The 21,442-nt window shown below is 42.9% G+C and overlaps 1 long non-coding RNA gene across 1 annotated transcript; it reads right to left on the minus strand.

Annotated features, from left to right (window-relative positions):
* Positions 1-17,103: 17,103 nt before the first annotated feature.
* Positions 17,104-19,081, minus strand: LOC123091930 (uncharacterized). Its single transcript, XR_006443839.1, has 2 exons — positions 18,138-19,081; positions 17,104-17,552 (listed from the first exon to the last, which is right to left on the minus strand). It is a non-coding gene; the product is annotated as an uncharacterized lncRNA (long non-coding RNA).
* Between the last annotated feature and the right edge of the window lie 2,361 nt (positions 19,082-21,442).

Below are 21,442 nucleotides of genomic sequence, written 5' to 3' on the forward strand. Positions count from 1 at the left end.
CATCTACTACTATTACTCCACACATCGACCGTTATCCAGCATGCATCTAGTGTATTAAGTTCATAAGAATAGAGTAACGCATTAAGAAAGATGACATGATGTAGAGGGATAATCTCAAGCAATATGATATAGACTCCATCTTTTTATCCTCGATGGAAACAATACAATACGTGCCTTGCAACCCTTTCTGTCACAGGGTAAGGACACCGCAAGATTGAACCCAAAGCTAAGCACTTCTCCCATGGCAAGAAAGATCAATCTAGTAGGCCAAACCAAACTGATAATTCGAAGAGACTTGCAAAGATATCTCAATAATACATAAAAGAATTCAGAGAAGATTCAAATATTTCTCATAGATAAACTTGATCATAAACCCACAATTCATCGGATCTCGACAAACACACCGCAAAAAGAGTTTACAACGAATAGATCTCCACAAGAGAGGGGGAGAACATTGTATTGAGATCCAAAAGGAGAGAAGAAGCCATCTAGCTAATAACTATGGACCCGAAGGTCTGTTGTAAACTACTCATAACTCATCGGAGGGGCTATGGTGTTGATGTAGAAGCTCTCCATGGTCGATACAGAAGGTTCCAAGATCGGAGCGCCGGCGAAGGCTCCAAGATGGGATCTCGCGGATACAGAAGGATACGGCGGTGGAAATTGTTTTTCGTTGGCTCCCTGGATGTTTTCAGGGTATGTAGGTATATATAGGAGGAAGAAGTACGTCGGTGGCCGCTCGTGGGGCCCAGGAGACAGGGGCGCGCCCAGGACGGGTGGGCGCGCCCTCCTATCTCCTGGGCGCCTCGATTTCTTCTTGACTTGCACTCCAAGTCCTCTGGATCACGTTCGTTCCAAAAATCACGCTCCCGAAAGTTTCATTCCGTTTGGACTCCGTTTGATATTCCTTTTCTTCGAAATACTAAAATAGGCAAAAAAAACAGCAATACGGGCTGGGCCTCCGGTTAGTAGGTTAGTCCCAAAAATGATATAATTATGTAAAATAAAGCCCATAAACATCCAAAAGGGGTAATATAATAGCATGGAACAATAAAAAATTATAGACACGTTGGAGACGTATCAAGCATCCCCAAGCTTAATTCCTGCTCGTCCTCGCATAGGTAAATTATAAAAACAGAATTTTTGATGTCGAATGGTACCTAGCATAATTCTCAATGTAATTTTCTTTATTGTGGCATGAATGTTCAGATCCAAATGATTCAAAATAAAAGTTCATATTGATAAAAGAAATAGTAACACTTCAAGCATACTAATCAAAGCAATCATGTCTTCTCAAAATAACATGGCTAAAGAAAGTTCATCCCTACAAAATCATACAGTTAGGCTACGCTTTATTTTCGTCACACAAAAATGTTCCCAAATTCTACACCCCTGATGACAAGCCAAGCAATTGTTTCGTACTTAAATAATCTCAAACGTTTTCAACTTTCACGCAATACATGAGCGTGAGCCATGGATATAGCACTATGGGTGGAATAGAATATGATAATGGGGATTGTGTGGAGAAGACAAAAAAGGAGAAAGTCTCGCATTGCAAGGATAATCAACGGGCTATGGAGATGCCCATCAATTGATGTCAACATGAGGAGTAGGGATTGCCATGCAACGGATGCACTAGAGCTATAAATGAATGCTCAACAAAAGAAAACTAGTGGGTGTGCATCCAACTTGCTTGCTCTCGAAGACCTAGGGCATTTGAGGAAGCCCATCGTAGGAATATACAAGCCAAGTTCTATAATGAAAAATGCCCACTAGTATATGAAAGTGACAACCTATGAGACTCACTATATGAAAAACATGGTGCTACTTTGAAGCACAATATATGAGACTCACTACATGAAGAACATGGTGCTACTTTGAAGCACAAGTGTGGAAAAAGAGATAGTAACATTGCCCCTTTTTATTTATTTTTTTTATTTTTTTATTTTTTTTTCTTTTTCCCCTTTTTTTGGGCCTTTTTTGCCTTTTTTTTTCTTTGGGACAATGCTCTAATAGTGATGATCATCACACTTTTATTGATTACAACACATGAATTACAACTCAAAACTAGAACAAGATATGACTCTATATGAATGCCTACGGCGGTGTACCGGGATGGTGCAATGAATCAAGAGTGACATGTATGAAAAATTATGCATGGTGGCTTTGCCACAAATACGATGTCAACTACATGATCATGCAATGGCAATATGACAAAAGTAATGTATGTCATGATGATGAACGGAATGGTGGAAAGTTGCATGGTAATATATCTTGGAATGGCATTGGAAATGCCATAATAGGTAGGTATGGTGGCTATTTTGAGGAAGATATAAGGAGGTTTATGTGTGATAGAGCGTATCATATCACGGGGTTTGGATGCACCGGCGAAGTTTGCACCAACTCTTAAGGTGAGAAAGGGCAATGCACGGTACCGAAGAGGCTAGCAATGATGGAAATGTAAAAGTGCGTATAATCCATGGACTCAACATTAGTCAAAAGAACTCATTGCAAAAATTTAGAAGTCATCAAAAATCAAGCACTACGCGCATGCTCCTAGAGGGATAGATTGGTAGGAAAAGACCATCGCTCGTCCCCGACCGCCACTCATAAGGATGCACAAGCCAGGTACACTTCATGTTTCAAATTTGTTACACAACTTTAACCATATGTGCATGCTCTGGGACTTGCTAACTTCAACACAAGCATTCTTTAAACTCATAATCACCCAACTAGCATGACTTTAATATCACTACCTCCATATCTCAAAACAATTATCAAGTATCAAATTGATCATAGCATCCAATTCACTTCCTATGATAGTTTTTATTATACCCAACTTGGATGCCTACCATTCTAGGACCAATTTTATAACCAAAGCAAATACCATGCTGTTCTAAAAGACTCTCAAAATAATATAAGTGAAGCATGAGAGATTAGCAATTTCTACAAAATTAAGCCACCGCCGTGCTCTAAAAGATATAAGTGAAGCACTAGAGCAAAAACTATCAAGCTCAAAAGGTATAAGTGAATCACATAGCATATTCTAATAAATTCAATCAAGTAGGCTTCTCCCAAAAGGTGTGTACGGCAAGGATGATTGTGGCAAAGTAAAAAGCAAAGACTAATATAATACACGACGCTCCAAGCAAAACACATATCACGTGGCAAATAAAAATATAGCTTCAAGTAAAGTTACCAATGAACAAAGACAAAAGAGGGGATGCCTTCCCGGGGCATCCCCAAGCTTAGGATTTTGGCTATCCTTGAATATATTGGGGTGCCATGGGCATCCCCAAGCTTAGGCTCTTGCCACTCCTTATTCCATAGTGCATCAAAGCTTTACCTAAAACTTGAAAACTTCACAACACAAAACTCAACAGGAAATCTTATAAGCTCCGTTAGTGAAAGAAAACAAAACCACCACATAAGGTACTGTAATGAACTCATTATTTATTTATTTTGGTGTTAAACCTACTGTATTCCAACTTCTCTATGGTTTATAAACTATTTTACTAGACATAGATGCAACAAAATAAGCAAACAACACATGAAAAACAGAATCTGTCAAAAACAGAATAGTCTGTAGCAATCTGTAACTAACGCAAACCTCTGGAACTTTAAAACTCCTACCAAAATAGGAAGTCCTGGAAATATTGTCTATTGATCATTAGCAAAAAGAATCAACGCAAAAGCATGTTTCTTTGATTTAACAAAACTAATTTCGTGCGTCCAAAGTTTCTGTTTTTCAGCAGAATCAAATCAACTATCACCATAGGTTATCCTATAGGTTTTACTTGGCACAAACACTAATTAAAACATAAAAACACATCTAAACCGAAGGTAGATGCAAAATCTATTACTAAACAGGAACAAAAACAAAAAACACAAATAAAATTGGGTTGCCTCCCAACTAGCACTATCGTTTAACGCCCTTAGCTAGGCATAAAAGCCAAGATAGATCTAAGTAGTGTCATCTTTGGCACTCAATTCATAAGTAGCTCGCATGATAGTTTCATAAGGTAATTTGAATTTCTTTCTTGGAAAGTTCTCCATGCATTTCCTTAGTGGAAATTGGAATCTAATATTCCCTTCCTTCATATGAATAATCACACCAATCGTTCTAAGGAAAGGTCTACCAAGAATAATAGGGCAAGAAAGATTGCAATCTATATCAAGAACGATAAAATCTACGGGCACCAAATTTCTATTTGAAACAATGGGAACATCATTGATACTTCCCATTGGCTTTTTAATGGTCAAATCCGCAAGGTGCAAATTTAAAGAGCAATCATCAAAATCATGGAAACCTAGAATATCACATAAAGTTTTCAGAATCGGGGAAACACTAGCACCCAAATCACACCAAGAAAAACACTAATGATTTTTAATTCTAATCTTTATAGTAGGTTCCCACTCATCATTGAGTTTTCTAGGTATAGAAACTTCCAAATTAAGTTTTTCATCATAAGATTGCATGAAGGCATCAACGATATGTTTGGTAAAAGCTTTATTTTGACTATAAGCATGAGCAGAATTAACAACGAGTTGCAACAAGGAAATACAACCTTCTAAAGAACAATTATCATAATCAAATTCTTTGAAATCAGAGATAGTGGGTTCAATACTATTTAAAGTCATGACCTCTCCAATCCCACTTTTACCAAATTTAGCATCAAGATCTAAAAACTCCAAACTTTTGGGACGCCTTCTAACTAAAGTTGACTCATCTCCAGTCCCATCAAAATTCATATTGCAAAACAAAGATCTAATAGGAGTCACATCAATAACTTTCAGATCTTCATCATTATTTTCATCTAACTTTTCTGGTTTGGCAGCCATCTTATTGAGTAAGGTGGCTTGCTTATCAGAAGCTTTATGTCTTTATTCATATCATCAAGCTCCTTATTCATAAACCGCAAAAAACCTTTTTGTTCTTTAAGCTCTTTTCTAAAGAAATTATTATGCTCAAATTGCGAAATCATGAGCTTCTAATATTCGATTCAATCTCTTCCAACCTTCTAAGAAGGAGGTCGGTACTCTTAGGCAAAGCCATAAGGACAAACAGGCACACAAGCAAACAGAAAAAGGCAAGCCAAAAAGAGAAGAGGAGAAGATTGGGAAAGAGAGGGCGAATAAAACGGCAAGGGTGAAGTGGGGGAGAGGAAAACGAGAGGCAAATGGCAAATAATGTAAATGCGAGGGAGATGAGTTTGTGATGGGTACTTGGTATGTCTTGACTTGAGCGAAGACCTCCCCGGAAATGGAGCCAAAAATCCTTCTTGCTACGTCTTGAGCTTGCGTTGGTTTTCCTTGAAGAGGAAAGGGTGATGCAACAATAGTAGCACAAGTATTTCCCTCAGTTTTTTAGAACCAAGGTATCAATCCAGTAGGAGGCGCCTCAAAAATCCCACGCACCTACACAAGCAAACTAAGAACTCACACACAACGCAATAAAGGGGTTGTCAATCCCTTCACGGCCACTTGCGAAAGTGAGATCTGATAGAGATAGTATGATAAGATAAACATATTTTTGGTATTTTATAATATAGATGCGAAAAGTAAAGATGCAAATAAAGGTAGATTGAAAGCTTATAAGATAAAATATAGACCCCGGGGGCCATAGGTTTCACTAGTGGCTTCTCTCAAGATAGCATAAGTATTATGGTGGGTGAACAAATTACTGTCGAGCAATTGATAGAAAAGTGAATAATTATGAGATTATCTAGGCATGATCATGTATATAGGCATCACGTCCGTGACAAGTAGACCGACTCCTGCCTGCATCTACTACTATTACTCCACACATCGATCGTTATCCAGCATGCATCTAGTGTATTAAGTTCATAAGAATAGAGTAACGCATTAAGAAAGATGACATGATGTAGAGGGATAATCTCAAGCAATATGATATAGACTCCATCTTTTTATCCTCGATGGAAACAATACAATACGTGCCTTGCAACCCTTTCTGTCACAGGGTAAGGACACCGCAAGATTGAACCCAAAGCTAAGCACTTCTCCCATGGCAAGAAAGATCAATCTAGTAGGCCAAACCAAACTGATAATTCGAAGAGACTCGCAAAGATAACTCAATCATACATAAAAGAATTCAGAGAAGATTCAAATATTTCTCATAGATAAACTTGATCATAAACCCACAATTCATCGGATCTCGACAAACACACCGCAAAAAGAGTTTACATTGAATAGATCTCCACAAGAGAGGGGGAGAACATTGTATTGAGATCCAAAAAGAGAGAAGAATCCATCTAGCTAATAACTATGGACCCGAAGATTTTTGGTAAACTACTCACAACTCATCGGAGGGGTTATTGTGTTGATGTAGAAGCCCTCCATGGTCGATTCCCCCTCCGGCGGAGCGCCGGCGAAGGCTCCAAGATGGGATCTCGCAGATACAGAAGGTTACGGTGGTGGAAAATATTTTTTGTTGGCTCCCTGGATGTTTTCGGGGTACGTAGGTATATATAGGAGGAAGAAGTATGTTGGTGGCCGCTCGTGGGGCCCAGGAGACAGGGGCGCGCCCTCCTATCTCTTGGCCGCCTCGATTGCTTCTTGACTCGCACTCCAAGTCCTCTGGATCACGTTCGTTCCAACAATCACGCTCCCGAAGGTTTCATTCCATTTGGACTCCGTTTGATATTCCTTTTCTTCGAAATACTTAAATAGGAAAAAAAATAGCAATACGGTCTGGGCCTCCAGTTAGTAGGTTAGTCCCAAAAATGATATAAATGTGTAAAATAAAGCCTATAAACATCCAAAAGGGGTAATATAATAGCATGGAACAATCAAAAATTATAGATACGTTGGAGACGTATCAGCCGCCCTCGCCTAACTACTGGCGAGCAATGAAAAGCCGCGGCGAGGTGGCTCGACGCCGGGGTAGGTGAAAGCAAAGAACCGGCATCGTCTCGAAGGCTACTTCATGCTCTACTCCGACTACTTCGCCGATGCTCCACTTCACGGCGATAAAACATTTCGGCGCCGTTATCGGATGAGCCGAAAGCTCTTCCATAGGATTGTGAATTCCATCCAGGAGTTCGACAACTACTTCAAATGCAAGATGGATTGCACCAGCAAACTTGGATTCACCTCGATCCAGAAGTGCATGACAGCGATGAGGATGCTTGCTTACGGAGCTCCCGGCGACTCATAGGACGACTATGGGCGCATGGCAGAGTCCACCAGCATAGAGTGTTTCTACAAGTTCTGTCGGGCAGTGGTGGCAGTGTTTGGACCGCAATACTTGAGAACACCCAACGCAGAAGACACTGCTCGGATCCTAGCACAGAATGCAGCAAGAGGATTTCCTGGGATGCTTGGAAGCATCGACTGCATGCATTGGAAATGGAAGAATTACCCATTTGCTTGGCAGGGGATGTACAAAGGCGCCAAAGGCGGTTGCAGTGTGGTACTTGAGGCGGTGGCCACACAGGACCTCTGGATTTGGCACTCCTTGTTTGGTATGCCAGGAACTCACAATGACATCAACGTGTTGCAGTGCTCTCCTGTCTTTGCCAAGCTTGTTGAAGGTCATTCTCCTCTGGTGAACTTCGAGATCAATGGGAGACACTACAACAAGGGGTACTATCTAGCTGATGGCATCTATCCGAGATGGTCGACATTTGTGAAGACCATCACAAACCATGTGCCAGGAGGCAAGAATGCCTGGTTTGCAAAGATTCTGGAGGCTTGCAGGAAGGATGTCGAGCGGGCATTTGGTGTGCTCCAATCTCGATTTGTTGTTGTCCGGTACACTGCTCAGACCTGGTCGAAAGATCAAATGGGATATCATGACCTGCTGTGTTATCTTGCACAACATGATCATTGAGAGCGAGCAGGAAGAGCCAGTGTTTGACACTGAACCATACCACAGGCAGGGTCCTCTTGCCCAAGTTGATCACTAGCTACCGGCAACCTGGACTGCCTACCTCAATATGCGTCAGGAGATCCAAGACCCACAGGTGCATCATCAACTGCAGCAAGATCTGATAGAGCACCTATGGAGGCTCAAGGGCGACGCCGGGCGCGACGTGTGATGAAATATGAGTTTTTATTTGTTCAATTATATAATTTGTATTGAACTATTTGTTGTTGTACTATTTTGTTGAAGTATTTGATTTTTCTGTGATGAAATATGTGATAAAAAATATATTTATGTTGATAACTGAAGTCCGAGCCACGGCGAACCACGCCGAATATGGGCCTATTCTCGCCCATATGGGCCCTTTTCGCCAAAATGGGGCTTGAAAAGTGGGCCAACATCGGCGCCTGGGGGCGAGCTGGGGGCGACGACTGGGCGCAAAACCGCCCTAGCGCCGAATGTATCATCGACTCGGCCCCAGGGGCGATTTTTATGCGTCCTGGGGGGGGACAGCAGGAGATGCTCTAAAGTACTAGTAGTGCAGTACTAGGCTACTGTTTCCTTTTTACTTATCTTTTTTTACTCTGGACTGGATGGCATACGTGCATGCTACTCTGATTTGGATGGCTTGATGCATTTTATCTCTCAATGAAACACTAGGACGTATCACAACCTAGTTAATTAATTATGGCTTGCCCAACATGACCGTGTTGCTAGATCTTTAGATTTTAAATTAGGAAATATAAACAAGATTGTGAAATAATTATCAGGAGCCGATCTCGGATCCGTAGGAGCCACGCCCGATGGTTTCGAGTTGCTCGAAGCACTATCCGGCAAGTCGTCATCTCCTTGACCATGTCTTGATAAATGTTTTCCAGGTTAGGGTCATTTCCAAAATTTTGCATAAGAATTAAAAATAAATATTTTCATAAATAAAATGAAATTTGGATCAGGTGGATCCACTGATTTGGCAATTGGACAAGATCAGGTGAAGCATCTGTATTAAGTAGCTGTGACCTGGGTAGGGTTACAATATAAATAAATATTTAGTGGGTAGGGGAGCTCATATTGGTGAAAGCAACCCAGGGAGGGTAGGCTTGGATGATGGGCTCCTCTACATAGGGTATCACATTAGGACACAACCAACTGGCGCTTACTTCAAAAGCGATGCAAACCATACTGACCATAGACCTGGAATGAGACGGGCTGAACCAACTACCCATGCCAAGTAGCTGCCTCTGCATGGGTGAGAAGGTGGCTGTAGCCGGGTAGGTACAGTCACCCTAGGGCGGGACCGCCGGTCAGGGGTCTGGTTAAAGGTTCTGGTTCCTTGGTCTTGTCGTGTGCACGGGTAGCACATGGACGACTTGGACCAAGTGATGCTATGGGAAAAGCAGTACACCTCTGATCAGAGTAAATGTGATATCACTCTCAGCTTCCGGGTTTGGAAGTGCGTCGTGTGGGTTTTCCTCTAACATAGGATTTAAGATCCCACGTCGCTCTGTCGCCAGTAGATTTTATAAATAAAAATTGGTTTTCAACAAAATGGGTTAAGGGAAAATATTTTTACCTACAAAGTATTTTGAGCTAATGGCTCGATGGTTGTAGCCGTGGACGATAAAGTTTTTCCTCTTTAAAGACTCATGCATCCACTTTTCCCGGTGAGTTGCGGAGTACATATTTTATACGTACTCAGTTGCACTTATATTGTTTTTCAGAACAAGAGAGTTATGAGAACTCTAAGGCGATAGAGAATGGTACTTATGATGAGTCTGGTCATATTAATGACTTCGGTTATTCTGAAGTGGAGTATGTTTATGAGGAAGTCGACAATCAAGGCTATGAAGAGTAGATGCCCACCATGGTTGGTCTAGAAGGCTCGTAACTAGAAGTGGATGACGATCTATTGTCATGGTCGCTTAGGCTTAGTCGACACATGAGGTGTCAATGTAATAAAATCTTGCCTACTCATGGTAGCTGCACCGTCTTGTACATGATACTGTTCTCCTTAACTGATCCTGGCGCAACTCTGAAGTGACGGCTTCCGTTACGCCTGACTCTGTCGGACGTAACGGGGCGTCACGGAAGAGGTGGTATCAGAGCCCCGCTAAGGAAGCAGTCATGTACTTAGTTAGAGACCGTCCGAGCCCTAGGAAAGATAGGTTCACTCCTTACCTAAAATAAAATAAGAGTTTTCAAAAAAAATCATCCCTTCTCAAGTTCTACCTCTCCTATGTATATATATGTTTTGTGTAAAAAAATATAACTCAAGTGAAGTGAAGATTAAATAATTTAGACCACACAATATAACTAACTAAATTCTTAATTGCTTAATGTAGGATGACGAGTGGTAGGTTGTTTGGTACGGGTGCTGAGTATGGTGGTTTTGCTCTGTTCTTGGTTGAGCTTCTTGGTCTTCTGGGTGTGTTGTTTGCACCATACTACACAGTGTTTCACGACCCGTGTTCCACGGGGTACTTAGTCATGGTGCACATTCCTGAGAGCTTAGATGTCCCTTCTAGGTTCAGTGTTGCATGTTACGACTTTGTTTCAGCACTTCAGGGTGCGGCACGGGATGCCGCTTTACACCTTTTCCACGCCTATCACCCTCTCCTTGAGTACGTGGGCAGAGGCGAGTGGCCTCATCAGTTAGAGGAGGCAGGGAGTTCGTCTGCACCTCCGCCCACTGTTGCTCCTTCGCCTTTTGCGTCCACTTCCGCTTTCCCTCCACTTCCACCATGTCCTCCTGTCTTACCTCCCATGTTTTTACCACCACCAGCTCCGACTGCCGCTCATCCACCTCTATACTCGATGGTCCCACCCACTCGTGCAGACTGCCCAACTCTTAGAGTCTTCAGGGGTTCCTCCTCTCGAGCAGTGTCATGTCCCTCGACACCGTACGAGCGTCCACCTACACCTCAGCTTGTTCAGGGCCTGTTAGATTAGGTTGACACTCTTCAGAGGTGCTGCGTTGAGGTACTACACCTATCCGGGTATGGCCCTCAACCATCTTCAGATCGACAGCTCACCTTTCGCCTCTCCAGGCCAGATAGGGTACCCGATTGACCAGTAGTCTCTTGTCGCCGACGAGCCTTCCTCTCAGGTTGCTCCTACCCTGAGTTCCTTTGTAGTGCCACCACCTCCAGAGCACACTCCCCACACTCCACCAGGTTCTCTGCCCTCTGTCCCTGCTCCACCTTCTCCTGATGGCACCCTCGTGTTTTCAGTGATCGGCGTCACTTACTCAGAGCTTCTAGAACTTGACTCCCGCCAGGTGTCTTCTCAGCCCATGGAGTACCTTCGTGTTGCTTTTGACGTCACTCCCTCTGAGCACACTCCTTCTGAGTACCCGCTTAGCACCATCAGCGTACCCGAGTCTGATGCTGCTGCACCGAGTGTGTCTCTCCTGCACCGACTTCTGCCCTCAACCCCGAATTGCTCCTCACCGTTTCACCTAGTACTCTTGTCAGGGAGGATTGACTTGCTACCAGTAGTAGTAGTAGTTAGTATTCTGGCAAGGTTGTAGCATCGTGCTAGATAGCTACTCCTCCCAGAGTTAGTTCTGCCACTTATTAGAGGTTTAGGCAGATGCATGGAGGTTGTCCTTTTGGATCTTGTACATATCTGGAAAGGTCTTGTAGCCGTAGCTACCCTTCCAGAGTTTGCACAGCCATAGTTAGTCAGACTAGTTCCGACAGACAGATAGGTCGGCAGATATACTTTTGTTCCAGGTACACGTGTAGATAGCCGTGGTAGCCTCATGATGCATGACATAGAGTCATATGTGGTGTTGCGACTATGTTATGTGATGTATCCATGTGGACTGGTGGACTTATGGATGTACTGATTTCTATTACTAGATGATCTCGTGTGATGCATGCGCCATATATATATGCATTCTAACTCTGTTGAATGGAATATTGTATGTGATGATGCTGCTACATTGCTGCTAGTACTTCATAATGACATATGATGTATGGTAAATTTTATTTGGTGATCTCCTTCACTCAATTACATGCCTTGATACATCACGTGTTGGGCTAGTATATATGTGCTGATGCTGCTACATTTTTCCTAGCACTTCATGAGTTCAAATGATGTATGTCTGACACTTGATGAGTATATGCTTTTAGTCATGTACGTGAAGAGCTTGTGTGTGGGCGTGCATGTGCAAGTGGCTCTATTTTTTTAACTTATGATTAATCTCTTGTTTCTGTTATGATAAAAAAAATCACTTTGTCTGACTGTATTTATTCTTTGGCCAACAACCAGTAAAAAAATCTAGTATGCCACTGTTAAGTGCACTGATTAAAGTGATGCTCAAAGAATAATAAAGGAAGGTAAGCGTGATGCATACTATTTGAGCTAAAATCTCATCGCTAATTAAACAAATAAAATTATTTTACATAAAGTAGCTATCGTAATAACCTATGTCTTGCCCACCAGTTTGGTAGCGATGGCATCTGGTAGTCAGTCGTTCGAAGACAATGGGAACCCATCAGATTTAGCACCCGAGTCGCTAAGGAACATGGCAGATTTGCCGTCTAGAGTGACGTTACCTCCACCGCCACCATTACCCCCTCATGCCCCGGGATCCGATCAACTTGCTCTAATGTACCAGTGGATGGAGCAATCTCGTCGAGACTCTCTAGAACACCAAAATAAGTTCATGGAACAGATGTTTGGTATGATAAGAGGCCAACTGACTAAAAACTCAGAACAAGGTGTCACGATTGGAGACTTCCAAAAGACTAGACGACCAACCTTTTCAACTGCCACAGATCCATTAGCCGCAGATGATTGGTTGATGGACATAGAGCTGAAACTTAACACTGTGGGATGCACGGATCAAGAAAAGGTTTGGTATGCACCCCATCAGTTAATTGGTCCTGCTGCCACATGGTGGAGAAATGTCCAAATTATCATACCAGAAAACCACATAGTCACTTGGGACGAATTTAAGAGGATATTCCGAGATAACTATGTCCTGCAAAGTGCGATGGAAATAAAAAGGAAGGAATTCCTGAACCTTAATCAAGGGTCTAAAACCATCGCAGAGTACCTAGATGAATTTAACTCACTATCCCGCTATGCACCAGAGGACACAAACACTGAGACCAAAAAGATGTACCGGTTCATAGAAGGACTGAACCCATCCATACAACTTATTACAGCTCCTATAAAAATAACTGAGTTCCGGGAGCTAGTAGACCGAGTCATTACAATCGAGAACCGGCAAATCGCCGTAGAGGAAGAGTGCAGGAAGAAAGCTAGGATGGACCCAAGGTTTGCGTGAGCAGTGGAAATCATCATGTTGGCCTAGTCCGCGTGCCAATGGTCGGGCCCATCCGTCCTCCTTTCTGTCAAGCTCCTAGACCACCTTTTATGCCACCGAGAGCCCCTATCAGATGTCGCGTGTGTAGTGGACCGCACTTGGCTCGAGATTGCCCAAAGGCGAGTGTTGTTTGTTTTGGTTGTGGACAAAAGGGACACTACAAAAACCAGTGCCCAAGAAAGAGTCAACCACAATCTGGCACAAATGGAGCTGTCCCATCTCAAAATAAGTGTCAGTCTAATTCAGCCCAAGTACACGGGAATGCATCTACTGCCAACTGCGGGCGTGGTCGTGGCGGTCTCACACGTGGACCATTCCGCCTAGCACATATAGATGTGGCACAAGTGGAGTCAGCTTCAGACATAGTGACGGGTAACCTACTAATCCCTCCTGGAGTAGGACTAGTATTGTTTGACCCGGGAGCAACACATTCTTTCATATCACAATGCTTTGTTGAGACGCATAATCTAGACCGGACCCCCCTAGCCAAACCCATAAAATTAGATTCACCCGGAGGCCCAATAATTGTGGAGCATGTCTGCCACAACCGTCCCATTTGCATTGAGGGCATAACCTTTAATGCTAGCCTATTTTTAATTGGCCTAAGAGGGTTAGACGTTATTCTTGGAATAGACTGGTTAGCGAGTCATGGAGCAAGAATGGACTATGCAGAAAAATCCATATCCTTGAGAAGCCCAAAAAATAAACGGATAACCTTTAATAGTAGAAGAACCCGAGTGAAATCGAACCAAGCCTCAGTAGCCACTTTGGACAAAAAGGAGGCTAAAGATGTACCCGTGGTACAAGTTGGACGTATTTTCGGAAGAATTACCCGGGATGCCACCAGACAGGGAGATAGAGTTCACTATTGATATCATCCCAGGTACGGCACCCATATCAAAACGAGCATACCGTATGTCCACGGAAGAACTAAAGGAATTAAGAAAACAATTGGATGAACTAGAAGAAAAGGGGTTTATTAGACCAAGTGTGTCACCTTGGGAAGCACCAGTCTTATTCGTTAAGAAAAAGGACGGAAGTATGAGGCTATGTGTGGATTATCGAGCCTTGAATGAGGAGACCATTAAGAATAAGTACCCACTACCACGGATAGATGATCTATTTGACCAATTGAAAGGAGCCACCATGTTCTCAAAAATAGATCTCCCGTCTAGGTACCACCAACTAAAAGTAAAGGAAGAAGATATACCTAAGACTGCTTTCATAACCCGATATGATCACCATGAATTCATGGTTGTTCCTTTCGGGCTAACAAATGCACCAGCAGTTTTCATGAACCTGATGAACCTAGTCCTCATGCCCTATTTAGATAAGTTTGTGGTAGTGTTCATCGATGACATTCTCATATACTCTCGAAGTATTGAGGAACATGTTGAACACCTTCGAATATTTCTACAGACCTTGAGAGAAAAACAACTCTATGCCAAATTCAAAAAGTGTGAATTTTGGCTAGAAGAAGTGTCCTTCTTAGGACACATTATATCAGGGAAAGGGATAGCCGTAGATCCTGCTAAAGTGGATGCAGTGTTGGCATGGAAATCCCCAACCAACGTAACAGAGATTCGTAGCTTCCTTGGTTTAGCTGGATATTATCGAAGGTTCATAAAAGGCTTCTCCCAGAAAGCAGCCCCTATGACCAAATTACTAAGGAAGGGAGTCCCATTTGACTGGAATGACAAGTGTGAGCAAAGTTTTGAGGAGTTAAAGAAACGGCTCACAACCGCTCCTGTATTGGCTCTACCCGAACCAGGCAAAGCATTCACAGTATATTGTGATGCCTCTAGAGTTGGTTTGGTATGTGTGCTAATGCAAGATGGGAGAGCCCTAGCCTATGCCTCTCGCAAGTTAAAGCCCCATGAACAAAACTACCCCACCCATGACCTCGAGTTAGCTGTCGTGGTATTTGCGTTGAAGATGTGGAGGCACTACCTTTATGGAAATCGTTGTGAACTATACACGGACCATAAAAGCCTCAAGTATATCTTCACACAAAAGGAGTTGAATAGGAGACAAAGATGACAGTTCGAACTCATTAAGGATTATGACCTTAGTGTCAACTACTACCCAGGAAAAGCTAATGTGGTGGTAGATGCCCTTAGCCAAAAAACCTCATGCAATCATGTCAAGATGCCAACCTATGATAAGCATATGATACCTCATACCTGAGCAGGAGATGATGGGAATTGAATTCATACATAAACTGGTTGAGAAAATCCTAGCCACATTAGCATCCAGACCCAATTTGTTGGACGAAATCAAGGAAAACCAGACCAAAGATGAGTTTATTTGTGAGGAAAAGCGCAGAATACAAGATGGTCAACCATCAGAATTCCGAATAGCGGAAGACGGATCACTTTGGTATTAAACCCGAGTATGTGTGCGAAATATCTTGGATATTAAGCAGATAATACTCCAGGAGGCACACAACACTCTGTACACCATACACCCTGGTAGCACAAAAATGTACCGGGATGTCAAGGGTACATTTTGGTGGAGAAATATGTAAAGAGAAATTGCTCAGTATGTGGACGAGTGTGACACTTGTAAGAGAGTCAAGGCAGAACACCAGCGACCACTAGGCTTCTTGCAACCTCTCCAAATTCCACAATGGAAATGGGAGGAAATCCACATGGACTTTATCACCGGACTGCCCAAAACAAGAAAACGAGAGGATATCATATGGGTCAATGTTGACCGACTCACTAAATCTGCCCATTTTATCCCTTTAGCCCCGGGTTGTTCCAGAGAAAAATTGGCTGAGCTATATATCCACATGATAGTAGCTCTACATGGGATACCTTCCAGAATAGTGTCAGATCGTGGATCTATGTTTACATCCAAGTTCTGGGAAAAATTACAAGAAGCATTAGGAGCAAAATTGGATTTTAGTACCGCTTACCACCCCCAGACTAGCGGTCAAGTCGAGAGGGTGAATCAAATCATAGAGGACATGCTAAGGGCTTGTGTGCTAGATTTTGGTGACTCATGGAGCAAGCACTTGCCCTTAGCAAAGTTCTCTTATAAAAATAGCTACCAAGCTAGTATTGGTATGTCCCCATTTGAGGCCTTATACGGTCGAAGATGCCGAACCCCAATATGTTGGGTGGAAATAGGAGAAAAGAAACTCTTAGCACCCGACTTGGTCCAAGAGACTGAGGAAAAAGATCACATAATTAGAGAGCGGCTCAAGACGGCGCAAAGCCGGCAAAAGAGTTATGCAGACAAGAGACGACGTGATATACAATATCAACCCGGAGACTTTGTTTATTTAAAAGTATCACCAATTAAAGGTGTCAAGGGCTTTGGAGTACAAGTAAAACTAAGTCCGCGATATATTGGTCCCTATCGAATCTTAAAAAGAAGAGGGACGGTGGCGTACAAACTAGAATTGCCAGCGCACCTACAAGGGGTTCATGACGTATTTCATGTTTCCCAATTACGCAAGAGTGTAAAGCCACCATTTGAGAGAGTCTCGGAGGAAGAATTAACCCTTTGAAAGGACCTAACATATGAGGAGCATCCTAGTCGTATTCTGGACATCAAGGAAAAGAAACTCAGGAGTAAAACAACTAAATATTGCAAGGTGCAATGGGGAAATCATCCGGTGTGAGCAGCGACTTGGGAAAAAGAGGATGAGCTTCGAGAAAAATATCCTTACCTTTTCAAGGTGCAACTTAAATTTCGAGGGCGAAATTTCATCTAAGGGGGATAGGATGTAAGAACCATCAAAATTAGATAACGATAATTTTAACGGCGTTGCCCAAACATTAATTAAAATAATGGAAACACCTCACATTTAGTTTTTATTATAGCAAATAGCATTTGACCATGCACAACAAAATATTTTCCAAACCTTCATATGTTCTACAAATTTATAATCAGATCTTGGTCTCATTTTTTTCACATAAAGTAAGTGCCAACTAATGGCCAGCCAAGCAAATTACACTTGTCCCTAGTACAGCCTACAAAAGACACAAGTGGAGGCATGCATGCAAGCCTAAACACGCATGCATGCCAGATGTAATGCATCTCCAAACCGACATAGCTACTAACCCATCTACAAATAGGAGCCGTTCCTTTCACTATGGTTCATTCCACCTCACACACACATACACTGGAGTACCCCCACCACTTTCCTTTTCACCTTCTGCCACACTTCTGTCCTTCACTGCGGTGAAGCCCTTTGGGTTGCATGCTCCACCAGGTACTAATCAAGTACCTTGTTGTGTTACCCTTTTTGCTTGACTTCTTATCTATCTTCATCTCGGTTTGAATCAGCCCATGAACATCTATTCACCTTGATCTATTTACCTTGTTGTAAAAAGAACAAAATGTTTGCGTAAACACCCAAGTTAATCAAAACTAATTAGATCAATTGCAAAAGCTTGTAAAAGTTTCTGTGAATGACATCTACGGCTGGTACTAGATCTAACATGCCAAGAATCAAATCCTAAGTACTAGTAACTTGCTAAGACATGTATGTGTGTATCCAAAAGATCAATATTCATGTGTATACTACCTTGTTCTAATTATTAATCCCCGCCAATCTGTAGAAAACATTGAGTGATTGATGTTTATAATCTACTCACAAGTAATTAATTTTGGAGTTTCACTGCCACTATTTGCTTTTATATGGTGTTCAAGGATGAGTAGCACTAGTTAGGAACAGCATTTAGATCTAATCAGCAGCAATACCATGACCACGCCATAGATTAAATCTTGATTAATTTCGTGGCATTCAGATAAACAAAGAGAAAGAAGGCAATATGGCTGAGTGAGCAATAGTAGGGCCTGAGATAGAATGAACAATATATGCACACCCACGTTGACATCTAGCAAGCACTTGATGTAAAATTTGGAACACTTGATGGAGAAGGAATCAGAATTAGTACTTACCAGTAGTAGTAGTAGGATGTGGCTAGTCCACACGTTAGCAGCAGAGCCATGCGACCGAGCAGCGCCGGTGAAGCCGCACACGCCCGACGCCCGTGGCTGCATGCCTCGTGTGTGTGGCTGCGCTGGGGGAGGATGTAGGCATGGAGACGTTGTTGCCACTCCAGCCGATGGCAAGCCCACCGGACCTGAATCAGGTGGCGCTAGGATTGAGTGGTGGCGATGTTTTTGGCGGCGGCGGATAAAATAAATAGGAGGAAATGGTAGAGGGAGACGAGGAGAATCTGTAGGTGTCCACGGTGCCGCCGGAGATGCCCGGATGGGGCAGATCGAGGCAGCGGCGGCCAAGCTCTGTTCTTGCGGAGAGAGAGAGGTGGGTGGCTGGTTCTGTTCTTGGGATAGAAGAGAAGACGAGGAGAGAAACAAGCTGGGTTCAACGAGTAAAATACAAGTAGTGCAGTACTAGGCTACTGTTTCCTTTTTACTTATCTTTTTTTACTCTCTGGACTGGATGGCATACGTGCATGCTATTCTGATTTGGATGGCTTGATGCATTTTATCTCTCAATGAAACACTAGGACGTATGACAACCTAGTTAATTAATTATGGCTTGCCCAACATGGCCGTGTTGCTGGATCTTTAGATTTTAAATTAGGAAATATAAACATGTTTGTGAAATAATTATCAGGAGCCGATCTCGGATCCATAGGAGCCACGCCCGGTGGTTTCCAGTTGGTCGAAGCACTATCCGACAAGTCGTCATCTCCTTGAACATGTCTTGATAAATGTTCTCCGGGCTATGGGTCAGTTCGAAAATTTTGCATAAGAATTAAAAATAAATATTTTCCATAAATAAAATGAAATTTTGATCAGGTGGATCCACTGATTTGGCAATTTGACCAGATCAGGTGAAGCATCTGTATTAAGTAGTTGCGACCCGGGTAGGGTTACAATATAAATAAATATTTGGTGGGTAGGGGAGCTCATGTTGGTGAAAGCAACCCAGGGAGGGTCAGCTTGGATGGTTGTAGGATCGAAAGTATGTCTAGAGGGGGGTGATTAGACTACTTGACCAAATTAAAACTTATCCTTTTCCCAATTTTATTCTTTGGCAGATTTTAGCTAACTTAGCACATCAAGCAATCTCAACACAATTCAAGCAAGCATGCAAAGAGTATATGAGCAGCGGAAAGTAAAGCATGCAACTTGCAAGAATGTAAAGGGAAGGGTTTGGAGAATTCAAACGCAATTGGAGACACGGATGTTTTTGTCGTGGTTCCGATAGGTGGTGCTATCGTACATCCACGTTGATGGAGACTTCAACCCACGAAGGTAATGGTTGCGCGAGTCCACGGAGGGCTCCACCCACGAAGGGTCCACGAAGAAGCAACCTTGTCTATCCCACCATGACCGTCGCCCATGAAGGACTTGCTTCACTAGCGGTAGATCTTCATGAAGTAGGCGATCTCCTTGCCCTTACAAACTCATTGGTTCAACTCCACAATCTTGTCGGAGGCTCCCAAGTGACACCTAGCCAATCTAGGAGACACCACTCTCCAAGAAGTAACAAATGGTGTGTTGATGATGAACTCCTTGCTCTTGTGCTTCAAATGATAGTCTGCCCAACACTCAACTCTCTCTCACAGGATTTGAATTTGGTGGAAAGAAGATTTGAGTGGAAAGCAACTTGGGGAAGGCTAGAGATCAAGATTCATATGGTAGGAATGGAATATCTTGGCCTCAACACAAGTGTAGGTGGTTCTCTCTTAGAAAATGCAAGTTGGAAGTGTAGGTTCGTTCTGATGGCTCTCTCCTCGAATGAAGAGGAGGTGGAGGGGTATATATAGCCTCCACACAAAATCTAGCCGTTACACACAACATGCCAATATCGGTGGGACCGAATTGAGAAACTCGGTCGGACCGATTCAGCAAATCTAGTGACCGTTAGGATTTTTGGTGGGACCGACATGCAACTCAGTAGGACCGATATGGTTATGGTTAGGGCATAACATAATCTCGGTGAGACCGATTACAAAAACTCGGTAGGACTGATTTTGGTAATAAGCTAACCAGAGGGTTGGTCAGGTAAACTCGGTGGGACCGGTTCGGTCATTTCAGTGAGACCGAAATGTTACGAAGAGGAAACAGAGAGTTTGCATTGCAATCTCGGTGGGACCGATCGCTCATCTCGGTGGTACCGAAATGTTACGAAGGGAAACAGAGAGATTACAATCCCATCTTGGTGAGACTGAGATCCCTATCGGTGAGACCGATTTTCCTAGGGTTTGTGGCAGTGGCTATGACAAGTGAACTCGGTGGCGCCGGATAGAAAGAATCGGTGGGGCCGAGTTTGACTTTTGCTTTAGGTCATATGTGGATGTGAGAAAGTAGTTGAGGGCTTCGGAGCATATCACTAAGTATTTTGAGCAAGTAACCCATTAAGCAACACCTCATCCCTCCTTGATAGTATTGGCTTTTCCTATAGACTCAATGTGATCTTGGATCACTAAAATATAAAATGTAGAGTCTTGAGCTTTGAGCTTGAGCCAATCCTTTTGTCCTTGCATTTTGAGGGGTCCACTTTTTTCATTCATGCCATGCCAATCATTGAGCTTTTCTGAAATATTCATCTTGAAATAGCATTAGCTCAATGAGCTATATGTTGTTAGGAATTACCAAAACCACCTAGGGATAGTTGCATTTTGGCGGTCTCCTCTACATAGGGTATCACATTAGGACACAACCAACTGGCGCTTACTTCAAAAGCGGTGCAAACCATACTGACCACAGACCTGGAATGGGACAGGCTGAACCAACTACCCATACCAAGTAGCTACCTCTGCATGGGTGAGAAGCTGTAGCCGGGTAGGTACAGTCACCATAGGGCGGGATCGCCGGTCAGGGGTCTCAACCCGCGGGCCTTTAGTAAGGCAAGGTGGAAAAGCAGAGGTAGTGTACAGGCTGGTTAAAGGTTCTGGTTCCTTGGTCTAGTCGTGTGCACGGGTAGCGCATGGACGACTTAGACCAAGTGATGCTATGGGCAAAGCAGTACACCTCTGATCAGAGTAAATGTGATATCACTCCCAGCTTCCGGGTTTGGAAGTGCGTCGTGTGGGTTTTCCTCTAACACAGGATTTAAGATCCCACGTCGCTCTATCACCGGTAGATTTTATAAATAAATTTGGTTTTCAACAAAATGTGTTAAGGGAAAATATTTTTACCTACAAAGTATTTTGAGCTAATGGCTCGGTGGTTGTAGCCGTGGACGATAAAGTTTTTCTTCTTTAAAGACTCATGCATCCACTTTT

This window comes from Triticum aestivum, chromosome 4B (genome assembly GCF_018294505.1).
Source record: "Triticum aestivum cultivar Chinese Spring chromosome 4B, IWGSC CS RefSeq v2.1, whole genome shotgun sequence".
Lineage (NCBI taxonomy): Eukaryota > Viridiplantae > Streptophyta > Magnoliopsida > Poales > Poaceae > Triticum > Triticum aestivum.